Genomic DNA, 25,596 nt, shown 5'->3' with positions numbered 1-25,596 from the left:
TCAAATATGGCCTGGAGGTCTAGACTTGGCCGTTCAATACATATACATAATACAGATACACAACCTAGATACATAAAAAACAAAAACCAGAAGAAAATTCTTACTCAGGATTGGGAGCGATTTTTCCATAATCTCAAAATGTCAAAAGATTTCCTGTGGTCAGCTTACTGTATTGACCTTTCCCTATGTAGTTTCTTGGGCATTTTATTTATATATTGGTACCTTCTAACATCATTGGCAGGTGCCCAACATGTGGCAGGAATTAAAAAATCAATTGTGGAATACACAGATTTGTATAACTCAGTCAGTTCAGTCACTCAGTCATGTCTGACTCTTTGCAATCCCATGGACTGCAGCACGCCAGGCTTCCCTATCCATCACCAACTTCCAGAGCTTGCTCAAACTCATGTCCATTCAGTTGGTGATGCCATCCAGCCATCTCATCCTCTGTCATCCCCTTTTCATCCTCCCTTCAACATTTCCCAGCATCACGGTCTTTTCCAATGAGTCAGTTCTTCACATCGGATGGCCAAAGTATTGAAGCTTCAGCTCCAGCATCAGTCCTTCCAATGAAAATTAAGGACTGATTTCTTTAGTTTTGATTGGCTTCATCTCCTTGCAGTCCAAGGACTCTCAAGAGTCTTCCCCAACACAATGGTACAAAGGCATCAATTATGTGGCGCTTAGCTTTCTTTATAGTCCAACTCTCACATCCATACATGACTACTGGAAAAACCACAACTTTGACTGTATGGACCTTTGATGGCAAAGTAATGTCTCTGCCTTTTAATATGTTAAGTTTGTCATGGCTTTTCTTCCAAAGAGCAAGCATCTTTTAATTTCATGGCTGCAGTCATCATCTGCAGTGATGTTTGAGCCCAAGAAAATAAAGTCTCTCACTGTTTCCATTGTTTCCCCATCTATTTGCCTTGAAGTGATAGGACCAGATGCCATGAACTTCGTTTTTTGAATGTTGAGATTTAAGCCAACTTTTTCACTCTCCTCTTTCACTTTCAAGAGGCTCTTTAGTCTCAAAGATTGCTTTCTGCCATAAGGGTGGTGTCATCTGCATATCTGTTACTGATATTTCTCCCAGCAATCTTGATTCCAGCTTGTGCTTCATCCAGCCCAGTGTTTCTCATGATGTACTCTGTATATAAGTTAAATAAGTAGGGTGACAATATACAGCCTTGACGTACTCCTTTCCCAGTTTGGAACCAGTCCGTTGTTCCATTCCAGTTCTAATTGTTGCTTCCTGACCTGCATACAGATTTCTCAAAGGGAGGTCAGGTGGTCTGGTATTGCCATGTCTTGAAGAATTTTCCACAGTTTGTTATGATCCGCACTGCCAAAGTCTTTGGTGTAGTCAGTAAAGCAGAAATGGTATGGACCTAACAGAAGCAGAAGATATTAAGAAGAGGTGGAGAGAATACACAGAACTGTACAAAAAAGATCTTCATGACCCTGATAATCACAGTGGTGTGATCACTCAACTAGAGCCAGACATTCTGGAATGTGAAGTCAAGTGGGACTTTGGAAGCATCACTATGAACAAAGCTAGTGGAGGTGATGGAATTCTAGTTAGTTCAGTCACTCAGACATTTCCAACTCTTTGCAACCCCATGAATCACAGCACACCAGGCCTCCCTGTCCATCACCAACTCCCGGAGTTCACTCAAACTCATGTCCATCGAGTCGGTGATGCCATCCAGCCATCTCATCCTCTGTTGTCCCCTCCTTGTCCTACCCCCAATCCCTCCCAGCATCAGGGTCTTTTCCAATGAGTCAACTCTTTGCATGAGGTGGCCAAAGTATTGGAGTTTCAGCTTCAACGTCAGTCCTTCCAATAAACACCCAGGACTGATCTCCTTTAGGATGTACTGGGTGGATCTCCTTGCAGTCCAAGGGACTCTCAAGAGTCTTCTCCAACACCACAGTTCAGAAGCATCAATTCTTCGGTGCTCAGCTTTCTTCACAATCCAACTCTCACATCCATACATGACCTCTGGAAGAAAACATAACCTTGACTAGACAAACCTTTGTTGGCAAAGTAATATCTCTGCTTTTGAATATGCTGTGTATGTTGGTCATAACTTTCCTTCCGAGGAGTAAGCATCTTTTAATTTCATGGCTGCAGTCACCATCTGCAGTGATTTTGGAGCCCAAAAGAATAAAATCTAACACTGTTTCCACTGTTTCTCTGTCTATTTTCCATGAAGTGATGGGATCAGATGCCATGATCTTAGTTTTCTGAATGTTGAGCTTTAAGCCAACTTTTTCACTCTCCTCTTTCACTTTCATCAAGAGGCTTTTTAGCCTCTCACTTTCTGCCATAAGGTTGGTGTCATCTGCATATCTAGCTGAGCTACTTCAAATCCTAAACAATGATGCTGTGAGAGTGCTGCACTCAATATGCCAGCAAATTTGGAAACTCAGCAGTGGCTGCAGGACTGGAAAAGGTCAGTTTTCATTCCCATACCAAAGAAAGGCAATGCCAAAGAATGATCAACCTACCGCACAATTGTACTCAACTCACATGTTAGCAAAGTAATGCTCAAAATTCTTCAAGCAGGCTTCAGCAATACATGAACCATGAACCTCCAGATGTTCAAGCTGGTTTTAGAAAAGGCAGAGGAACCAGAGATAAAATTGTCAACATTTGCTGGATCATTGAAAAAGCAAGAGAGTTCCACAAAAATATTTATTTATACTTTATTGACTATACCAAAGCCTTTGACTGTGTGGATCACAATAAACTGTGGAAAATTCTGAAAGAGATGGGCATACCAGACCACCTGACCTGCCTCTTGAGAAATCTGTATGCATGTCAGGAAGCAACAATTAGAACTGGACATGGAACAACAGACTGGTTCCAAATAGGGAAAGGAGTACATCAAGGCTGTATATTGTCACCCTGCTTATTTAACTTCTCTGTGGAGTACATCATGAGAAACGCTGGGCTGGATGAACCACAGGCTGGAATCAAGATTGCCGGGAGAAATCTCAATAACCTCAGATATGCAGATGACACCACCCTTATGGCAGAAAGTGAAGAGGAATTGAAGAGCCTCTTGATGAAAGTGAAAGAGGAGAGTGAAAAAGTTGGCTTAAAGCTCAACATTCAGAAAATGAAGATCATGGTATACAGTCCCATCACTTCATGGGAAATAGATGGGGAAACAACGGAAACAGTGGCTGACTTTTTTTTTCTGGGCTCCAAAATCACTGCAGATGGTGATTGCAGCCATGAAATTAAAAGACGCTTACTTCTTGGAAAGAAAGTTATGACCAACCTAGACAACATATTAAAAAGCAGAGATATTATTTTGTTAACAAAGGTCCATCTAGTCAAGGCTGTGGTTTTTCCAGTAGTCATGTATGGATGTGAGAGTTGGAGTATAAGAAAGCTGAGTGCAGAAGAATTGATGCTTTTAAACTTTGGTGTTGGAGAAGACTCTTGACAGTCCCTTGGACTGCAAGGAGATCCAACCAGTCCATCCTAAAGGAGATCAGTCCTGCTGTGTTCATTGGAAGGGCTGATGTTGAAGCTGAAACTCCAATACTTGGGTCACCTGATACGAAGAGCTGACTCATTTGAAAAGACCCTGATGCTGGGAAAGACTGAGGGCAGGAGGAGTAGGAGACATCAGAGGATGAGAAGGTAGGGTGGCATCACTGACTCAGTGGACATGAGTTTGGGTAAACTCTGGTAGTTGGTGATGCACAGGGAGGCCTGGCATGCTGTGGTTCATAGGGTTGCAAAGAGTCAGACACTACTGAGCAACTGAACTGAATTGAACTGATTCAAGTTATCCATAATGATAACATTATTATTATCCCATGTCCATAATGATAATAATAATACCTTTGAAAGTCATAGGTATCTGAACTTCAGTTTTGTCATCTGCAAGGTGGCTGAGTAGTTTCATTCAGATCATCTCCAAAGTTCCTTCTAGCTTTCAAAACCACATTCATATAAATCATTCTGATATACTGAATTTCTTGTCTCAGATTGAATCTCCTTGTTAATTTGGACAAAGTTAAGCCTTTGAGTGTGGAGAAGGCAATGGCAACCCACTCCAGTACTCTTGCCTGGAGGATTCCATGGACGGAGGATCCTGGTGGGCTGCAGTCCATGGAGTTGCTAGGAGTCGGACACGACTGAGCGATTTCACTTTCACTTTCTACTTTCATGTACTGGAGAAGGAAATGGCAACCCACTCCAGTGTTCTTGCCTGGAGAATCCCAGGGATGGGGGAGCCCGGTGGGCTGCCATGTGTGGGGTCGCACAGAGTCAGACACGACTGAAGTGACTTAGCTGCAGCAGCAGCAGCAGCAGCAGCAAGCCTTTGAGTGAGGCTTCCCTAGTAACTCAGCTGGTAAAGAATCTGCCTGCAATGCAGGAGGCCTCGGTTTGATTCCTGGGTTGGGAAGATCCCCTGAAGAAGGGATAGGCTACCGACTCCAGTATTCTTGGGCTTCCCTGGTGGGTCAGATGGTAAAGAATCCACCTGCAATGTGTGAGACCTGGGTTCGATCCCTGGGTTGGGAAGATCCCCTGGAGGAGGGCATGGCCACTCACTCCAGTATTTTTGCCTGGAGAATCCCCATGGACAGAGGAGCCTGGCAGGCTACAAAAGGATCAAACAAGACTGAGTGACTAAGCACAGCACAGCAAACCTTTGAGTAGTTTTGAAAACAGGAATGATTCAAGGAGGCAGATTTTCAATACAGTTAGGCAACTTGTTGGAGCTTCTGAATAGATGACATCTTCAGCCAGAACTGGCATCCAGCAGGTGGCACTATGCCATTATCATGAGCCCAACCAGCCCTCAAGAGGGACACTTCTCTCTGTCAGCAATCTTAATCAAGGGCAGTAATCAACACGGTCATACTTTGTTTCTTTATGATTACAAGATGAACTTGATACTTTCTGATTTGAATAATTACACTCTATTTAATTCTTCTCCCTGCAGTCAGGTGGAAAAAAGCTGAAAAGGGCTTTTGCTAATTCTAAAACTTGACTAAATAGCAGGGGGTAGAGAACACATAATGGAATTATGTGTTCTCTGACAGAAAGAGTATCAAATCCGACCCACTGGACACAGGTTCTATGCTTGGGTCAGAATGACAACCCATTCCAGTGTTCTTGCCTGGAGAAGCCCATGAACAGAGGAACCTGGTGGGCTACAGTCCAAGGGATCAAAAAGAGTCAGACACAACAGTGATTTTCACTTTCTATAGTATAGTCAATAGTATGGACTATGGAATAGAATATAAATATATTTATAAATCGTTATGACTTCAAGGCATATAATAGCAGGAGACCCTGGATTTGGGAGCAAAGGGAAGAGTTAAGTTCTGGGGTTCTTGTTAACTCATTGATAGAGGCAATGAGATCTATAGAAGATGGGTCTGGTCCCACTCTATGAAACCCCATTGATCCATGCTGATGGGATTAGAAGTCAGCTCCCTTATACTGGGATTTGTTCTTGACACCTGTTAGAAGATTAAAGTGAAACACCAGTGCTGTCTTGTGGTCTGATAATGGAATTGAAGTGTTTCAGGAAGCCACGTGTCACTCTCTGCATGGCAGGGTCTGCTCAAATGTGAAGATGGGTATAGTGGTCCTAGACGAGGTCCTCCTCAGAAAAATCCTCTTTGTTTTCCTTCTGGAATTCTTATTATTTGGATGTTGGGTCCTCCTGGAATGATCTCCTAATTTCCTTGCCTTTTTTTCTACATTTTCTTTTCTGGCCATTTCTACCTGTTCTTTCTGAAAGATTTCCTCATGTTTATTTTTTTTTACATTTGTATGGATAACAGAAGTGATATTTAATAACTTTTTTCTCTTAAAAAGAAAGAGCATCTAGTGGTTGTATTATCAGTGCAAGATTTTCTTTTTTCTCCCAGAGAATATTATCATTTCTTCCATGCTTTCTTTTCCACAAATTAGCTCTCTCTCTTTTTCAAATCTTTCTCTTTTTTCTTTACAAGATACAAATTATCATCTCTGTGTTCTGGAGAAAGAGCTTGTCAATTGATGGACTTAACCGAAGGAAACTGAGTAAGGACCCAAACGTTTTGCTGGATTTCTGTCAAAAAATTAATCCATATAGATATTTTCTTTAGGCATTTGATTTTTCCAAAGGAAAATATATTTCAGGGTCCTTAGGAAAAGAAATAGTAAAAGAGATCTAAAGTATATGCACTTCAATGTAATTCCTGTTTTTAATAAGAAAGGTTAGTCCCTATCCTTTATTGTGTCCTTTTTCTCTCTAGTTCTATTTATGCAGAGAAGAAACTTCCCACCTTTATGAGAGAAGTGATAGTTGTCTTAAAACAGGTGAAAAAAAAAAAACTTCATCTAAGAAATCTATGCATTTCTTAAGGAAATGTGTAACAAGCATCCTAGTTTTTGCCCCATCCTTTACCAGTCCTGAGGTTTATGGAGTTTCTAATTCCTTAGCCCTTAAGAGCTCTTCTCTGTAAATTATCTTGCTGCTAAATTATATTGCCTTTTTCTGGCCATGGATTCCAGCCTTTTCAGTTCTGTGAAGCCTGTTACTGCTAATACATCTGCTTCCCAAATTTTTACTTTCTATTTTATTTATTTAAAAGAAAAATGCTTGGAGTATAATTGCTTTACAAGGTTGCATTAGTTTTTGCTGTATAATGAAGTCGATCAGCTCTATGCATACATATATCCTCTCCCTCTCACCACCCACCATCCCACCCCTCTAAGTCATCACAGAGCACTGAGCTGAGCTCCGTGTGCTACACCACAGTTCTCACTGGCTAGCTATTTTACATCGGTAGTGTATTTATCAAATCTAATCTCCCAGTTCAGCCAACCCTTCTCCTCCCCCCTACACGCCCACCCCACACTCCCGTGTTCACATGTCGGTTCTCTAGTCTGTATTCTCAACCTCGAAAAATGTACTGTTCTTTTTCACATGCTCTCTTCTCCTGTGCTTTTTGATTTGTGGCACATTCATTTTTATAATTGTACTATTGTTTTCAATGGTATATTTGAATAAGGCAATGATCTGCACATGTGTTTATGTTGCCTTTTTTCTCATATTTCCTTTCCCCGGTAACAAGTAGAATCTAGATTGTAATATGAATACCCTTCTTAGGGCTCCTGTGGGAGTGAGTTAGCTCTGGAGGTAATGTTCATTTGGCCATATCACCAGTGATGATGTGTTTGCCACTGCTCTGGAGACCACAGATAAGACCAAGAAGGTAATTCTGTGGATTTTGCGGTTCTCTCCAAGGAAAGGTGATTGATAGCCCTGTCCTACTGGATCCTGTGTATAAATGTCATTGTCATTATCGACATTTTACAGCATTGCCAGCTGAACTTCACATAGGATAATTTAACAAGATTGGTATTGGAGAAACACACATCTGTCCCAGGTCTCTTTGAACCCAGAGACCATCTTCTTCACATGATATATCCTCCTTGACAACTTCAAACTACCCTTCATTACCTACTTAGGAGAAATTGTCTGAACTACATTATAATTGAGTGAATTTGCCTGAAATTATAATTACTCTAATTTTGTGTCCTGAGTTTCCTGCATTATGTTTAACATAAAACAATCTTATAAAGTTGGAGAAGGACATGGCAACCCACTCCAGTATTCTTGCCTGGAGAATCCTGTGGATGGAGGAGTCTGGTGGGCTGCTGTCCATAGGGTCACACAGAGTTGGACATGACTGAAGCAACTTAGCATACATGCATGCATTAGAGAAGGAAATGGTAGCCCACTCTAGTATTCTTGCCTGGAGAATCCCAGGAATGGAGGAGCCTGGTGGGCTGCCTTCTATGGGGTCACAGAGAGTCAGACACCACTGAAGTGACTTAGCAGCAGCAGCAGTATTATAAAATAGTATAAAATTATTCAATATCCTTATTAAATACCATATAATATTAAAGTATAGGGTGCTTCCCTAGTGGCTTGGATGATAGAGTCCGCCTGCAATGCAGAAGACTAGGGCTCAATCCCTGGGTAGGGAAGATCCCCTGGAGAAGGGAATGACAATGCACTCCAGTACTCTTGCCTGGAGAATCCCATGGACAGAGGAGCCTGATGGGCTTTAGTCCATGGGGTCTGAGTCAGACACAACTGATAGAAGGTTTAATATTACAGTGTTGTGGGAAATCACACTAATGATTTTTAAACCTCCTAGGCACTGCTGCCCTAAAGAGCCCCAATTTAGCGATTTGTGAACTGTTTCCTGAGGTGTGCTTTAGGCACTTGGTAGTGGTGATAGGAATGAACAGAGTAAGGAAAGAAACATGAGAATATGGACCACATACATCTTTTATGTCTATTCATCATACCCCAAGACAACATCCTCAGTTCACTTTCGGCTGAGAGACTGAAAATAAATGTAAAATAATAGAAGAAATTACCATCCTCAAAAGAAGTAGACTACCTTAAAACCAATGTAAGTACTTGAAACATTTGCAAGTGAATTTCATGCCTGCGAAGCAAGAGACCTGGGTTCGATCCCTGGGTTGGGAAGATCCTTTGGAGAAGGGAAAGGCTACCCACTCCAGTATTCTGGCCTGGAGAATTCCATGGACTATACAGTCTATGGGGTCTCAAAGAGTTGGACACAACTCAGAGACTTTCACTTTCACTTTTCATACCAGAGGCAAGACAAGTGTGGTGCCATAATTCAGCAGATGAGAGGAAGAATCTTTGGGGAGATGGTGATTACTCCGTCTACAAATTGGATTTACATGCTTGCATATTCTCATCGCGCCTCTCCGTCAAATCTATCACACCCTAAATGGCATTACAAAAACAAATTCTATTTTTCTAATGAGTTTTTCATGTTTTTCTCTTCTGTTTACTGCAAACATGGGTTTCTCATCAGTGAGGGCAACACACTTGTTCTTTAAGGTAAATTTGAATTGAAATTCCAGAAGAAAAGTGGGTGGCAAATGCCTGGCAAGGTAAATAATTTGATGAGACATAAAAGATAATGAAATTTCAGCCACTTTCACTGGACCTTGAAGGTTTAATTCTATCCAGAAGTGTTGGAGAAAGAAAATGAGGCAGCATAAGTTAAAATTGCAAAATTAATCCTTGAAAAAGCAAAAAGTAGGATGATTTACTAATGGAAGTTCTCATTTGTGAGCCAGTGATAGCATTTTTTTTTTAATATAATAGCTAGAGTCTGGATTGTGATCTATTTTTACCATTTCTTTCCGCTTTTGTTTTCAATGTTTAAAGAATGTACAGAAGGGCCATTGTCACCTTTCCAGAGGTGATTACTGGGCAGGCTGTCTTTTGCTTCAGTCTGAAGTGCTAGCTGGCAGTCAAGCGTAAGCACTCAGGTAACAGTGGCTGCCATCGATGGTGCTTAGGGTCCCCTGGGCTCATCTGCACCACTCGCTTGCCGTGCACTCCGCCATCATAAGCCACCATCATGGTAAAGCTCTCAGTTCAGTTCAGTTCAGTTCAGTCACTCAGTCGTGTCTGACGTTTTGCAACCCCATGAACCACAGAACGCCAGACCTCCCTGTCCATCACTAGCTCCCAGAGTCCACCCAAACCCATGTCCATTGTGTCAGTGATGCCATCCAACTATCTCATCCTCTGTCATCCCCTTCTCCTCCTACCTTCAATCTTTTCCAGCATGAGGGTCTTTTCAAATGAGTCAGCTCTTTGAATCAGTTGGCCAAAGTATTGGAGTTTCAGCTTCAACATCAGTCCTTCCAATGAACACTCAGGATCGATCTCCTTTAGGATGGACTGGTTGGATCTCCTTGTAGTTCAAGGGACTCTCAAGAATCTTCTCCAACACCACAGTTCAAAAGCATCAGTTCTTCGGTGCTCAGCTTTCTTTATAGTCCAACTCTCACATCCATACATGACTACTGGAAAACCATAGCCTTGATTAGATGGACCTTTGTTGCCAAAGTAATATCTCTGCTTTTTAATATGATGTCTAGGTTGGTCATAAGTTTCCTTTCAAGGAGCAAGTGTCTTTTAATTTCATGGCTGCAATCACCATCTTCAGTGATTTTGGAGCCCAGAAAAATAAAATCAGCCACTGTTTTCACTGTTTCTCCATCTATCTGCCATGAAGTGATGGGACCGGATGCCATGATCTTAGTTTTCTGAATTTTGAGCTTTAAGCTTGCAAAGGATGGTAAAAATTAAGGTGACTCCAAGAAAATGCCTCCTCTCCAAAGAAGATAGTGAAGATGAGCAAATGCCAGAAGATGAAGAGGATGAGAGCAGTGGAGAAGAGGTTGTCATCCCTCAGAATAAAGGCAAGAAGGCTACCACAACTCCAGCAAAGAAGATGATGGCTTCCCCAACAAAAAAAGTTTGCAGTTGCCTCACCGGCAAAGAAAGCAGTTGTCACCCCTGGCAAAAAAGGCAGTGGCTACGCCAGCCAAGAAGACAGTTACACCTGCCAAATCAGTAGTAATGCCTGGCAAAAAGGGAGCCACCCCAGGCAAAGCATTGGTAGCAACTGCTGGTAAGAAGGGTGCAGCTGTTCCAGCCAAAGGAGCAAAGAATGGCAAGAATGCCAAGAAAGAAGACAGTGATGAGGAAGATGAAGATGACAGTGAAGAGGAAAACAAGGATGATGAAGAAGAGGATGAGCCAGCACCGAGGAAAGCAGCTGCTTTTGGTGCTGCTCCTGCCACAGATGATGAGGATGAGGAGGAGGATGAAGGCGACTCTGAAGAAGAACCTATGGAGATTGTATCAGCCAAAGAAAAGAAAGCTCCAGCAAAAGCTGTTCCGGTGAAGGCCAAGAGCACTGCTGAAGATGAAGATGAAGAGGATGAGGAAGAGGAGGAGGAAGAGGATGACAATGATGATGAGGAGGAGGAAGAGGAAGAAGAGCCTGTCAAAGAAGCACCTGGAAAAGGAAAGAAGGAAATGACCCCAAAAAAGCAGCTCCTGAAGCCAAGAAACAAAAAGTAGAAGGCACAGAACCAGCTACATCTTTCAATCTCTTTGTTGGAAACCTGAACTTCAATAAATCTTCTCTTGAATTGAAAATGGGTATCAGTGACATTTTTGCTAAAAATGATCTTGCTGTTGTCGATGTCAGAATTGGTGTGTCTAGGAAATTTGGCTATGTGGATTTTTAATCTGCTGAAGACCTGTAAGAAACCTTGGAACTCCCTAGTTTAAAAGTCTTTGGCAACAAAATTAAACTAGAAAAACCAAAGGGAAAAGACAGTAAGAAAGATCGAGATGCAAGAACACTTTTGGATAAAAATCTGCCTTGCAAAGTTACTCAGGATGATTTAAAAGAAGTGTCTGAAGATGCTGTGGAGATCAGATTAGTCAGCAAGGATGGAAAGAGTAAAGGGATTGCTTATATTGAATTTAAGACAGAAGCTGATGAAGGAAAAAAACCTTGGAGGAAAAGTGGAGAACAGAGATAGATGGGCGATCCATTTTCTCTGTCCTACACCAGAGAGAAAGGTCAAAGTCAAGACCATAGAGGTGGAAAGAATCACATTTGGAGTGGTGAATCAAAAACCCTGGTTTTAAGCAACCTCTTCTATAGTGCAATGGAAGAAACTCTTCAGGAAGTATTTGAGAGGGCAACTCATATCAAGATGCCGCAGAACCAAAATAGCAAATCTAAAGGGTATGCATTTATAGAATTTGCTTCATTTGAAGATATTAAAGAAGCTTTAAATTCATGTAATAAAACGGAAATTGAGGGCAGAGCCATAAGACTGGAGTTGCAAGGACCCAGGGGATCACCAAATGTATGAAGCCACCCACCCAAAACTGTTTGTCAAAGGTCTCTCTGAGGATACCACAGAAGAGACATTAGTCATTTGATGGCTCTATCTGAGCAAGGATAGTCACTGACCGGGAGACTGGATCCTTCAAAGGGTTTGGTTTTGTAGACTTCAACAGCGATGAAGATGGCCAAAGCTGCCAAGGAGACCATAGAAGAAGGTGAAATTGATAGAAGCAAAGTCACTTTGGACTGGGCCAAACCTAAGGGTGAAGACGGGTTTGGTGGCTGAGGAGGAGGCAGAGGTGGCTTTGGAGGCCGAGGTGGTGGCAGAAGTGGCAGAGACAGAGTTGGTGACAGAGGCCAGGGAGGCTTCAGAGTCCGAGGAGGCGGAGGCGACCACAAGCCACAAGGAGAGAAGACGAAGTTTGAATAATTTCTTCTATCTGTCTCTCCCTCTTCCATTTGAAAGAAAGGACTCTGGGGTTTTTACTCTGTTACCTGATCAATGACAGAGCCTTCTGAGGACATTCCAAGACAGTATACAGCCTTGTGGGCTACTTGGAAATCCGAATAGATAACATTTCAAGGGAGATAACCCTGTTGGTGTTGACTGGATATTCGTATAAACTTTTTAGAGGTGAGTGATAGAGCTAACCCTTATCTGTAAATTTTGAACTTATATTGTTTCTTCCCATGTACAAAACCATTTTTTCCCTATGGAGTGTTTTGGCTTTTTCCATTAGAGGATTGTAAAGGAAAGCAGAATGTTTTATTGATTTTTACTTCAGCAATTTTGGGACAAATTCTCTGGGAAAAAAAAAATAGTAATGTACAGAAGGAACTCACTTCTAAAGTAAAACAAAGTAAAAATAAAAATTAAAAAAAAAAAGAAGGAACTCACTTCAAACATGATCTGGTGCATGACAGAACTTTATCTCCACCTCCCCTGCCTCTTATCCATTTGTTGTGATTCAGTCACTAAGTCGTGTCCAACTCCTTGCAACCCCATGGACTGCAGCATGCCAGGATTCCCTCTCCTTTACTATCTCCCAGAGTTTGCTTAAACTCAGGTCCATTGTGTCAGTGATGCTATTAACCATCTCATCCTCTGTTACCCCCTTCTTCTCCTGCCCTCAATCTTTCCCAGCATCAGGGTCTTATCCTTTAGCCTGGTAATAAAGATCACAGAGTTGCTTGAAGAGAACCAGCGGCCATGTTTCTATAATGCTCCTTTTTGTCTTTGCTTCTCTTTCTTATTTTCACAATATTGTAAGCTTTATATCAAAGAATGGCTTGAAAAATGTTTTAAATGCACAAAGGTAAAGATACTTTTCCCCCATCACCACATATCATGGTGAGTACATAATTTGAAACTATGTAAAGCATGTTATATTATTTAATTTGATTTACTACTCAAAATTGCCATTCTAGGAATACTATTATTTTTACCAGTTTGCTGTTGAAAAATACAAGGCTTAAGTGGTTAAACAAAATGCTCAAGGTCACACAAGTGAGAAATGAGTTAGGTGAATCTGAGTATTACTAGTATCAACTTAAATTAAATCAGTAGCAATATGCTTTTTAGTAGAATCTGTTAACTTAAAATCAAACAATAATGAACTTTAAAATGCCAGCTCAAGCACTTACTAAACTCTCTTTGAAATGTTAGTAATTTAATAATCCTAATTAGAAATGAATTAGTCACACATGGAATACATATTCCTTTTGGAAATGTCTAACACAGTGGCCTGAAGGAAGATAATGATACCTTAACCTGAGCCACAATTGAGCCAACACATTTGTCTTATGGAAAATATGCCCTACCCAGTTAACTCCACAAGAGTCTAAAGAATCCTGGAAAAAAAGATCAAAATGTGTCTTCCAGCCCAAATTTATATTTTCCTTTGGGGCTTCCCTGGTGGCTCAGATGGTAAACTGTCTGCCTATAATGCGGGAGACCCGGATTCAGTCCCTGGGTCAGGAAGATTTCCTGGAGAATGAAATGGCAATCCTCTCCAGTATTCTTGTCTGGAAAATCCCATGGACTGTGGAACCTGGTAGGCTACAGTCTATGAGGTTGCAAAGAATTGGACACGCTTTTTTCACTTTCTTTTTGCTTAATAAAATTTCAGCAGCATATAGCTGAGTTGGTGTTAAATATATTGCCAGAGGTACAGATAAACATGCTTTATATTCAATAAATATTGCATTTATTCACAAACTTTATTATACAGAAAAATAGCTTTTAAGTTCAGTCAGGAAATAATACATCTGTTCATACACTTTTCTTTCCAAATTGATCTCATTTTATGGAGAATTAGACTTTAATGAGGTAGAGACTCACCAAAAACAAAATTCCTTAATATGGTTATAGCTAATGAAACAAATAACCTCAGATATGCAGATGACACCACCCTTATGGCAGAAAGTGAAGAGGAACTAAAAAGCCTTTTGATGAAAGTGAAAGAGGAAAGTGAAAAAGTTGTCTTAAAGCTCAACATTCCGAAAACAAAGATCATGGCATCTGGTCCCATCACTTCATGGGAAATAGATGGGGAAACAGTGGAAACAGTGTCAGACTTTGTTTTGGGGGGCTCCAAAATCACTTCAGATAGGGATTGCAGCCATGAAATTGAAAGATGCTTACTCCTTGGAAGGAAAATTATGACCAACCTAGATAGCATATTCAAAACCAGAGACATTACTTTGCCAACAAAGGTCCGTCTAGTCAAGGCTATGGTTTTTCCAGTGGTCATATATGGATATGAGAGTTGGACTGTGAAGAAAGCTGAGCACCGAAGAATTGATGCTTTTGAACTGTGGTGTTGGAGAAGACTCTTGAGAGTCCCTTGGACTGCAAGGAGATCCAACCAGTCCATCCTAAAGGAGATCAGTCCTGGGTGTTCATTGGAAGGACTGATGCTAAAGCTGAAACTCCAGTACTTTGGCCACCTCATGTGAAGAGTTGACTCACTGGAAAAGACTTTGATGCTGGGAGGGATTGGGGGCAGGAGGAGAAGGGGATGACAGAGGATGAGATGGCTGGATGGCATCACCAACTCGATTGACATGAGTTTGAGTGAACTCTGGGAGTTGGTGATGGATAGGGAGGCCTGGCGTGCTGCAATTCATGGAGTCATAAAAAGTCAGACACGACTGAGCGACTGAACTGAACTGAACTGAATGAAATGAAGAAAAGAAGCAAACAAACAAAAGAAACCCGTATTCCTCTATCACACAGACCTAAGGAGAAGGCAGTAGTCAAGTCAATTCCCTATAATTTCCCCCTTTCTGCATTTTTGAGATTGATTATATCTGAATTGTTTGCGACTGGCAACCAAATGTTAAATTGCTTGTTTTATAAAAATAACAAATATATTATGTAGTGTGCCATTTAAATATTCAAAACATCTCAAAATAATAGCAGCTGTCATTTGGGGGCACTTCCAGTATGCCATCCACTAGAAGGGTGTTATTTATATAATTTTACTGTATTTTCACCCTCTTGAAAGCTGCTACAAACATTCATCTTTAACATTGCTACGTTATTCAGTGATGTAGCTTGCCCTCCCATCTGTACTGTGGAAACAGAATACAAAAAGGATAAATATCAAGTTTTAAAGAAAGCGTGATTTATCTCTCTGTAATCAAGTGTGCCAATTGGAAAATCTGGCATAAAGATGCCAGGACTGCTGGCAGAGTAAGTTTCCTAATGTCTGTGAACTATGAAGTTCAATAGGTCAGCCTCATGGATGGCTCCTACTGCCATCAGCATTTCCATGCAGGCCCAAACAGCTCCTTCTAATTTGTAAGGATAATGAAATATATCCAACTGATCCTCTTCACTGTTAGAAACTGTTGCATTAACAGACAGAGTTCTATGGCCTTATTCTTGACAGACTTGTTCTATTAAAATCACATCAGAGCAAAATGTGTCCAGACAAAACCTCAAATATTTTTTGCCTTCAAGTTTCTTAATTTCAAATGAGAAATACGTTGTTTCCAGTAAGCAGCTTCTAGGCTCATGCAGTGTGAAGAAAAATTTATGCTCCTTGTGATTAACTGACTAAGCATAATTAACTTAATTAAGAATATTATTTTGCCTGTCTCTATTAGTCCTGTTCTAGAACAGGAACAAAAATAATGCCTAAAAGAGCCTTGATTAGACTCCTGTCATGACTCCGACAAGATCGCTTACATAAGAAAAGCAATCAAAAAATACTGAACACTATTGAGACGAATAAACATTTCTTATCTTCATTGTTTGTAATGTGATTTGGAGGTGAGGGAATTCTTGACTCTTGCAAGTGAAAATGCATGAAACATTAGATCACTTGTTTTGTAGGGACACTCCACACATTATATTGGTTGTAGTTTAAATACTAAAAACATCTTCCTTTAAAAATTGCAAATAGAACTACCTTATGACCCAGCAATCCCACTTCTGGGCATACACACCGAGGAAACCAGAATTGAAAGAGACACATGTACCCCAATGTTCATCGCAGCACTGTTTATAATAGCCAGGACATGGAAACAACCTAGATGTCCATCAGCAGATGAATGGATAAGAAAGCTGTGGTACGTATACACAATGGAGTATTACTCAGCCGTTAAAAAGAATTCATTTGAATCAGTTCTGATGAGATGGATGAAACTGGAGCCGATTATACAGAGTGAAGTAAGCCAGAAAGAAAAACACCAATACAGTATACTAACACATATATATGGAATTTAGGAAGATGGCAATGACGACCCTGTATGCAAGACAGGGAAAGAAACACAGATGTGTATAACGGACTTTTGGACACAGAGGGAGAGGGAGAGGGTGGGATGATTTGGGAGAATGACATTCTAACATGTATACTATCATGTGAATTGAATCGCCAGTCTATGTCTGACGCAGGATGCAGCATGCTTGGGGCTGGTGCATGGGGATGACCCAGAAAGATGTTATGGGGAGGGAGGTGGGAGGGGGGTTCATGTTTGGGAATGCATGTAAGAATTAAAGATTTTAAAATTTAAAAAATAAAAAACTAAAAAAAATAAAAATAAAAAAAAATAAAAAGAATAGAGACTGTCATTTGGAGGCACTTGCTGTGTGCCATGCAAGATGAGAGCTTTATATATATTATTTCATTCATTTTCACCATCACCTAATAAAGTAGTAGTTCATGCCCAATGAATACTGAAGAAAATGAGATGAGATCTTAAAGAGGGGAGGGTGAACATTTTGCCCAAGATCAAATAGCTATTAATAGTAAAATGATGGGTCTTGCTCCTGAACTATAATTGTCAGACCCCAAAACCTGTTTTCCTAATGGCTCTGCTACCCTCTTTTGATAAGTATTTGACTCACAGTAAATCTACTGATGACACTGTAAAGCATAAACCTCTGGATGTTACAAACGCCCTCTTAAGTGTCTAAAGCCAGTTCCAGGCTGTCTCCATAGAGCAGGATACACAGCAGTGTGTGTCTGAATTTCTAGACAGGACAGATTGAAGCTCTTCCCACTCTTGCTGGAGAAGCAGTGAGAAAGTTCAAGTTAGCCTCTTGGCTTAGGGAATGCCCTTTTGCCCACTTATGTAAACTGATCTTTCAAGAAATATACAACATCCCTTAGTTTCATAAAGTGTTTAAAAGAAAAATATGCTCTGTAACAATGAGGGAATATTGAGCATTTGCATGCATATAATGCAATGAACTTTCTCATACACTGCTAAGGACATGAAGTATAGTGTATTTTAGAAGGGCCTTTAGGCATCATATTTGCAAAGATTTAAAGGGAAGCCTGGTGTGCTGCTTGTGGTGCTAGAGGTAAAGAACCCATCTTCTAATGCAGGAGACATTAGAGACACAGGTTCGATCCCTGAGTTGGGAAGATTCTCTGGAGGGCATGGCAACCCACTCCAGTATTCTTGCCTGCAGAATCCCATGGGCAGAGAAGCCTGGCGTGCTGCAATTCATGGGGTTGCAGAGAGTCAGACACGGCTTGGTGACTAAACAACAATAATTCCTTGGTTCATTAATTCCACTTCAAGAAAATTACCCTGAAAAAAATGCCATAGACTGTTCCATTTAAATACTCATCAGCTCTTTTGTATAATGTCAAAATTGGGACACTGTACAAAAGCCCAACAATTGGGAAAAGGTTAAATAAATCACAATCCAAACAAGAAGTCAAATGTCATGCAGTATTAAAGTTATTTTAAAGAATATTTTATGACATATGTGAGAATAAACAAACTAATATTAAGTCAAAATACCAGGTATAAGTTCAATAAATAATTTGAGCCTGTGATGCAAAAAAATATATAATTAAGGATCAACAATTTGGTTAGATCTAAAGCATAGATTCAGAGTAGGTACACTTTCAAGATACAGTTAAATTCACCTACATAATTTTAAAAAAATAAATAAAAGTGAAGGAGGCATCAATCATATCTGGTACAAATTCACTTTCACATTTCTTTTGAGATACACCTCCATTTATGTGTATTAGAGAAAATCTGTGTTTCTTTTCCTACATTTCCTTCAGAAGCAGTGATTATTCCTGGATAGTCAAGACATTTCTATACTTCCAGAATTTCTCTAGTGGCTTGATTGCTTTTTTTATTTCTTTCCTTTTTAAGTCAGTACCCTTAGCCTTATGACTCTATTAACCTTTTGTGATATACTTTTAATTGAATTCTGGTTCTACATCTTCCACTTATAACTCTATACTTCCTTTTCTTTAATCTCAACTTTTCCTATAACTGCATAGGCCACAATTTTCTCATTTTCTTTTGCCCTTTTAAATTATTAATCTTCAAATATCAACCTCCAATCTTTCTTACAATTGTTTAATGCTTTTATTAATATAAGCTTCAGATAGAGTTGTACTCTTGCAGCATTTTCCCCCCTTTCTACGCTAATTTATTGTCTTGGTTTTTTTGTTTGTTTGTTTGTTTTGTTTTGTTTTGTTTTACTTTACAATATTGTGTTGGTTTTGTCATACATCAACATGAATCTGCCATGGGTCAAAACATTATAAGCTATGATCATTTTACTACTTTGGATACATTTGGTGGTTCTCCTCCACCCAACACTCTTAGTTTAGTTACAAGAGTCCTTTTCAAGATAACCCTAAGAAATCACTATGGAATCAACCCTCTAATTTACTCACTCTTCCTCACCACCGGCCACCTATCTCCCAGACCATCACCGTTTACTGCATACCAGAAAATGTTCCTCAGTTTTACTTAATCTCTTTTCAAAGGATTTCTGAACCTTCTATGACCCCCCATATTGTTGAATATGCTCATCTTTGTAGTTAGAATATTACCATCTACTGCATAAGTATAGCAAAGAAAGGCCAAGACGTTCTCTAAGTTTAAATTAATGTTATCTCTTTGGTAGATTCTTCACAATCTACAACACACTAGAGTTAAATTCTTTGCTCTCATTTTATTTTGTATGCTTCTTACAATATGATGCTGACTATTATGTTTATCTTCCTAACTGCAAAATGGTGATTGTTTTTTTCCAATGCTCTGTTTTCTGCTGATACTTTCTAGTTCCAGTTCCAAACAAATTTGACTGTTTTGGAAGGATTATTTTTACCACTTGCTAACGAAGTCCCTCTGCCTCCTCTAGTCGCTGCTTCATTCCTGTTGAGTATAAATTGAATCTTTAACCTTAGCCCTCTGGGTGGAATTACCAAAATAAATTCTCCCAGTAGTCCTTTTCTTTGTTTTCTTAATACTTTCCCTATAATAAATGAATGTTCCTGCTAATTAAATTGCATTGAACTTCTCTACACAAAATTTTTTAAAATTAAGCTCAGCAAGAAATAAATAAATAAATAAATATCAGTGCAAAAATAAAATGAACCTACTGATCTGTGGCTACTAATTTCTTTTTAAATAAATATTTATATAATTTCACTTCTGCGTTAGACTTAGAAGATATTTTCTACATGAAGCACCTTCATTTCTGCCAAAATGGCTGGAAGATGACATGTCATATGTGAGCCAATGCCAACACCTATAGTCATAACTGCAAACAAATAGTTTATTATATAGAACTCTATGGATTATTTACATGTTGCTTCTAGATCTCCATCATATCTCCTTTCTGGTCCAAGTCTGACCTTGGATGTGGCCGAGTACAGAAGGGCTAGTCAGTAAGTTTCCTGTGAGTCTTCAATTCCCCTGAAAAACTTTTTTAAAAAGCATTTTTTTCCAGCTTCTTTCACAATTGCATAAGATCATCTTCCCATAATGAATCCTTTAGTTTATAATATTCATGGAGGTTCTGCTTCTCTGACAGAACACTAACTAGTATCATTATTGGTATTAAGAGTTGTTCTCCCAATTTATTGGAATTGACATATATGTGCTACTATATATAAAATAGATAACTAATAAGGATATACTTCAACGCATAGGGAACTCTACTCAGTACTCTGCAATGGCCTATATGGGGAAAGAATCTAAAAGAGAGTGAATATACGAATGTATATAACCGATTCACTTTGCTGTGCACCTGAAACTAACACCACATTATAATTCAACTGCACTGCAATAAAAATTTCAAAAAGAACTTCAGTAATATTTATATACTATATATACAATGTGCTAAACATTGTTCAAATCTCTTTTTATTGTTTTCTTTTAAAAACATTTAAAGTGTGAATAGGAGTTGAAAAAGTATAGACATGTCAATGTCTAAACATTGCTCTAAAAGGGAGAATACAGAGTGGGAAATCTGAAACTAAGATTCCAGAGCATGTTGTTAGGGTGATAGGAATGGTCCATCAGTGAGGGGGGAAAGAGAGGAGATAATTGTTGGATAAAGTTTTTGAGGAAATAATAAGGAAGATATTATTTTAATAATAACAATAGATCTTCCTGGGAGCATTAATAGTTCATCTGATCCATTTCTACAGCAGTGAAAGCAGAAAGTGTAAATTCAGATTAGAAATTTCCATTCTGATGATCTTATTTTCCTAATGACATTTGAAGCCAGTTCATCAGTTAATAGGCAGTGAGGGAAAGATGGGGTATGGAGATTTTGAGGAAAAATTAGAAGTTATGAAATGATCTGCAATTGATTCATTAGTAAAATAGATTTTATGGCAATGTTATTTGCCTACTTGAGATTTGTGGCTACTAATTTAAAGTGACAGTAGACACCTCTAAGCAGAAATCTTAGATTAGAGTTCAGAACGTCCACCACTGGCTTCAGCCCCTCTCAGATAGTCTGAGGTTTGATTCCTTCTAAGTCGTCATCTAGATGTCCACAGATCTCCCAGTACTCTACAGAACATTAGTATAGCATTCTCTATTCACTTTCCACAATACACAGTCAAGCAAAACAGGCCAAACACTGTCTCCGTTTAATATCCTCATACTTTTGGGATGAAGGAATAATTGGAAGATGTTAAGTCTGGCTATTACATGGAAATGAGTCTCTAGAGCTCATTTTTCATGTGCTTCTTGCCCAGCCAAATATCTTGCACACTCATATCTGTTTCAGTCCCTAGAAGAAAAATCCCATATCTACTTTTTAAAATAAGAATTTCCAGAATTTCTTGTTCCTTTTTTCTATTGCTTGTTCTAGACTATTGACTGTTGACTTACAATCTGCTTCCCTGAATCCATTCAATTGTTCCCATATATTTGTGCTTGATTTTCATTATCTCAGATTTACATGTTGAATATCACCTTACAAATCATTTGCATGAGTGTTGACACAATCAATATAACAATATTGTTCATAATTTTCAATAAGGTATCAGAAATACATTTGGATTGAATCACGTAAGGTAATCTGGCAAAAATTAGCAGAATAGGATTTAGTTTGAATTCAATTACCTTCTCTGTAACTGTGGTTCCCAGACTTCATAATGCATCATAATAATCACCTGGAGTGTTTGTTAAAACATAATTTCTGAGTTCCAACTTCAAATATGCTGATTAAATAGCTCTGGGATGATAGCTGAAAATCTAAGCTTCTAACAAGTTCCCAGAAGATATTGATGTGGCTGGTCCTTTGCTAGAGAACAAAATCAAGATTTTTGAGGTTCTGCCTCCCCAGTCTCACCTTCTGACACCAAGACCAAAAATCTTACTAGTTCTTTATATCTCCCAGTATGCAGATGACCTCTTTAGATGTGCATGCCCTGGTTGGGGGTTCAGTAAATGCTACTTCTACTGTTTAAACAGAATACTGTAATGTCTCCTTGCAATCTTGTTTTTAAACTTCTATTAGGTTGGTGCAAAACTAATTGTGGTTTTTGTGTTGTTGAAATTTGCCATTTTATTTTGGAATACATTCTAAATAAATGAGGTTAAGTTATACATTATCTTAATGTGTACTTCTCTCTTTTTATTTTATTTTATTTTGTTTTTCTTACTAATGACATTACTTGCTGTTTACTTTGCATTTATTTTAGACTATGGAAATGATGTTAGACAAAAAGCAAATTCAAGCAATTTTCTAATTTACCTTCAAAATGGATCCTAAAACAGCAGAGACAACTCACAACATCAACAATACATTAGGTCCAGGAACAGCTTACGAATGTACCATGGAGTGCTGGTTCAAGAAGTTTAGCAAAGGAGATGAGAGCCTTGAAGATGAGGAGTGTAGTGGCTAGCCATCAAAAACTGACAATTACAAATTGAGAGCCATTATTTATTTTTTTAATATAACTGACTCTTTGCTACCCCATCGACTGTAGCCTACCAGGCTCCTCTGTCCGTGGGATTTTCCAGGCAATAGTACTGGAGTGGATTGCCATTTCCTTCTCCAGGGGATCTTCCCGACCCAGGGATCGAACCCATGTCTCCTGCATTGTAGACAGACGCTTTACCATCTGAGTCATCAGGGAAGTCCTAATATAAATGTATTTATTTTAATTAGAGGCTAATTACTTTACAATATTGTATTGGTTTTGCCATACATCAACATGAATCCACACGGGTGTACACGTGTTCTCCATTCTGAACCCCCTTCCTACCTCCCTCCCCATACCATCCTTCTGGGTCATCCCAGTGCACCAGCCCCAAACATCCTATATCATGATCAAACCTGCACCGGTGATTCGTTTCACATATGATATTATACATGTTTCAATGTCATTCTCCCAAATCATCCCACCCTCGCCCTCTCCCACAGAGTCCAAAAGACTGTTCTATACATCTGTGTCTCTTTTGCTGTCTCTCATACAGTTATCGTTACCATCTTTCTAAATTCCATATATATGCACTAGTATACTCAGTGTTTTTCTTTCTCGCTTACTTCACTCTGTATAATAGGCTCCAGTTTCATCCACCTCATTAGAACTGATTCAAATGTGTTCTTTCTAATGGCTCAGTAATACTCCATTCTGTGTATGTACCACAGCTTTCTTATCCATTCATCTGCTAATGGACATCTAGATTGCTTCCATGTCCTGGCTATTATAAACAATGCTGCGATGAACATTGGGGTACACGTGTCTCTTTCAATTCTGGTTTCCTTGGTGTGTATGCCCAGCAGTGGGATTGCTGGGTCATATGGCAGTTCTATTTGCAATTTTTTAAGGAATCTCCACACTGTTCTCCATAGTGGCTGTGCTAGTTTGCATTCCCACCAACAGTGTAAGAGGGTCCCTTTTCTCCACACCCTCTCCAGCATTTATTGCTTGTAGACTTTTGGATAGCAGCCATTCTGACTGTTGTGGAATTGTGCTTTTGATTTGCATTTCTCTGATAATGAGTGATGTTGAACATCTTTTCATATGTTTGTTAGCCATCCGTATGTCTTCTTTGGAGAAATGTCTGTTTAGGTCTTTGGCCCATTTTTTGATTGGGTCATTTATTTTTCTGGAATTGAGCTGCATAAGTTGCTTGTATATTTTTGAGATTAATTCTTTGTCAGTTGCTTCATTTGCTATTGTTTTCTCCCATTCAGAAGGCTGTCTTTTCACCTTGCTTATAGTTTCCTCTGTTATGCAGAAGCTTTTAATTTTAATTAGATCCCATTTGTTTATTTTTGCTTTTATTTCCAATATTCTGGGAGGTGGGTCATAGAGGATCCTGCTGTGATTTATGTCGGAAAGTGTTTTGCCTATGTCTCCTCTAGGAGTTTTATAGTTTCTGGTCTTACGTTTAGATCTTTAATCCATTTTGAGTTTATTTTTGTGTATGGTGTTAAAAAATGTTCTTGCTTCATTCTTTTACAAGTGGTTGACCAGTTTTCCCAGCACCACTTGTTAAAGAGATTGTCGTTAATCCACTGTATATTCTTGCCTCCTTTGTCAAAGATAAGGTGTCCATAGGTGCGTGGATTTATCTCTGGGCTTTCTGTTTTGTTCCATTGATCTATATGTCTGTCTTTGTGCCAGTACCATACTGTCTTGATGACTGTGGCTTTGTAGTAGAGCCTGAAGTCAGGCAGGTTGATTCCTCCAGTTCCATTCTTCTTTCTCAAGATTGCTTTGGCTATTCGAGGTTTTTTTGTATTTCCATACAAATCTTGAAATTATTTGTTTTAGCTCTGTGAAAAATACCGCTGGTAGCTTGATAGGGATTGCATTGAATCTGTAGATTGCTTTGGGTAGTATACTCGTTTTCACTATATTGATTCTTCCAATCTATGAACACGGTATATTTCTCCATCTATTAGTGTCCTCTTTGATTTCTTTCATCAGTGTTTTATAGTTTTATATATATAGGTCTTCAGTTTTTTTGGTAGTTATATTCCTAAGTATTTTATTCTTTTTGTTGCAATGGTGAATGGAATTGTTTCCTTAATTTCTCTATTTTCTCATTATTCGTGTATAGGAATGCAAGGGATTTCTGTGTGTTGATTTTATATCCTGCAACTTTATTATATTCATTGATTAGCTCTAGTAATTTTCTGGTGGAGTCTTTAGGGTTTTCTATGTAGAGGATCATGTCATCTGAAAACAGTGAGAGTTTTACTTCTTTTCTGATTTGAATTCCTTTTATTTCTTTTTCTGCTCTGACCTCTGTGGCCAAAACTCCCAAAACTATGTTGAAAGTAGTGGTGAAAGTAGGCACCCTTGTCCTGTTCCTAACTTAAGGGGAAATGCTTTCAATTTTTCACTATTGAGGATAATGTTTGCTGTGGGTTTATCATTTAAAGCTTTTATTATGTTGAGGTATGTTCCTTCTATTCCTGCTTTCTGGAGAGTTTTTATCATAAATGGATGCTGAATTTTGTCAAAGGCTTTCTCTGCATCTATTGAGATAATCATATGGCTTTTATTTTTCAATTTGTTAATGCGGTGTATTACATTGATTGATTTGTGGATATTGAAGAATCATTGCATCCCTGGGATAAAGCCCACTTGGTCATGGTGTATGATCTTTTTAATGTGTTGCTGGGTTCTGATTGCTAGAATTTTGTTCAGGATTTTTGCATCTATGTTCATCAGTGATATTGGCCTGTAGTTTTCTTTTTTTGTGGCATCTTTGTCAGGTTTTGGTATTAGGGTGATGGTGGTCTCATAGAATGAGTTTGGAAGTTTACCTTTGTAATTTTCTGGAAGAGTTTGAGTAGGATAGGTGTTAGCTCTTCTTTAAATTTTTAGTACAATTCATCTGTGAAGCTATCTGGACCTGGGCTTTTGTTTGCTGGAAGATTTCTGATTACAGTTTCAATTTCCGTGCTTGTGATGGGTCTGTTAAGATTTTCTCTCTCTTCCTGATTCAGTTTTGGAAAGTTGTGCTTTTCTAAGAATTTGTCCATTTCTTCCAAGTTGTCCATCTTATTGGCATATAATTGCTGGTAGTAGTCTCTTATGATCCTTTGTATTTCTGTGTTGTCTGTTGTGATCTCTCCCTTTTCATTTCTAA

The 25,596-nt window shown here is 39.1% G+C and overlaps 1 pseudogene; it reads left to right on the top strand.

The window, feature by feature from the left end:
- LOC114116161 (nucleolin-like) overlaps positions 1-12,178 on the top strand; it is a 62,302-nt pseudogene extending 50,124 nt beyond the window's left edge.
- The last annotated feature ends 13,418 nt before the right edge of the window (positions 12,179-25,596 follow it).

This window comes from Ovis aries, chromosome 8 (assembly GCF_016772045.2).
Source record: "Ovis aries strain OAR_USU_Benz2616 breed Rambouillet chromosome 8, ARS-UI_Ramb_v3.0, whole genome shotgun sequence".
In the NCBI taxonomy this organism is placed as follows: Eukaryota; Metazoa; Chordata; class Mammalia; order Artiodactyla; family Bovidae; genus Ovis; species Ovis aries.
Note: the sequence above shows the minus strand (reverse complement) of the source record. Positions and strands in the feature narration are given on the sequence as shown.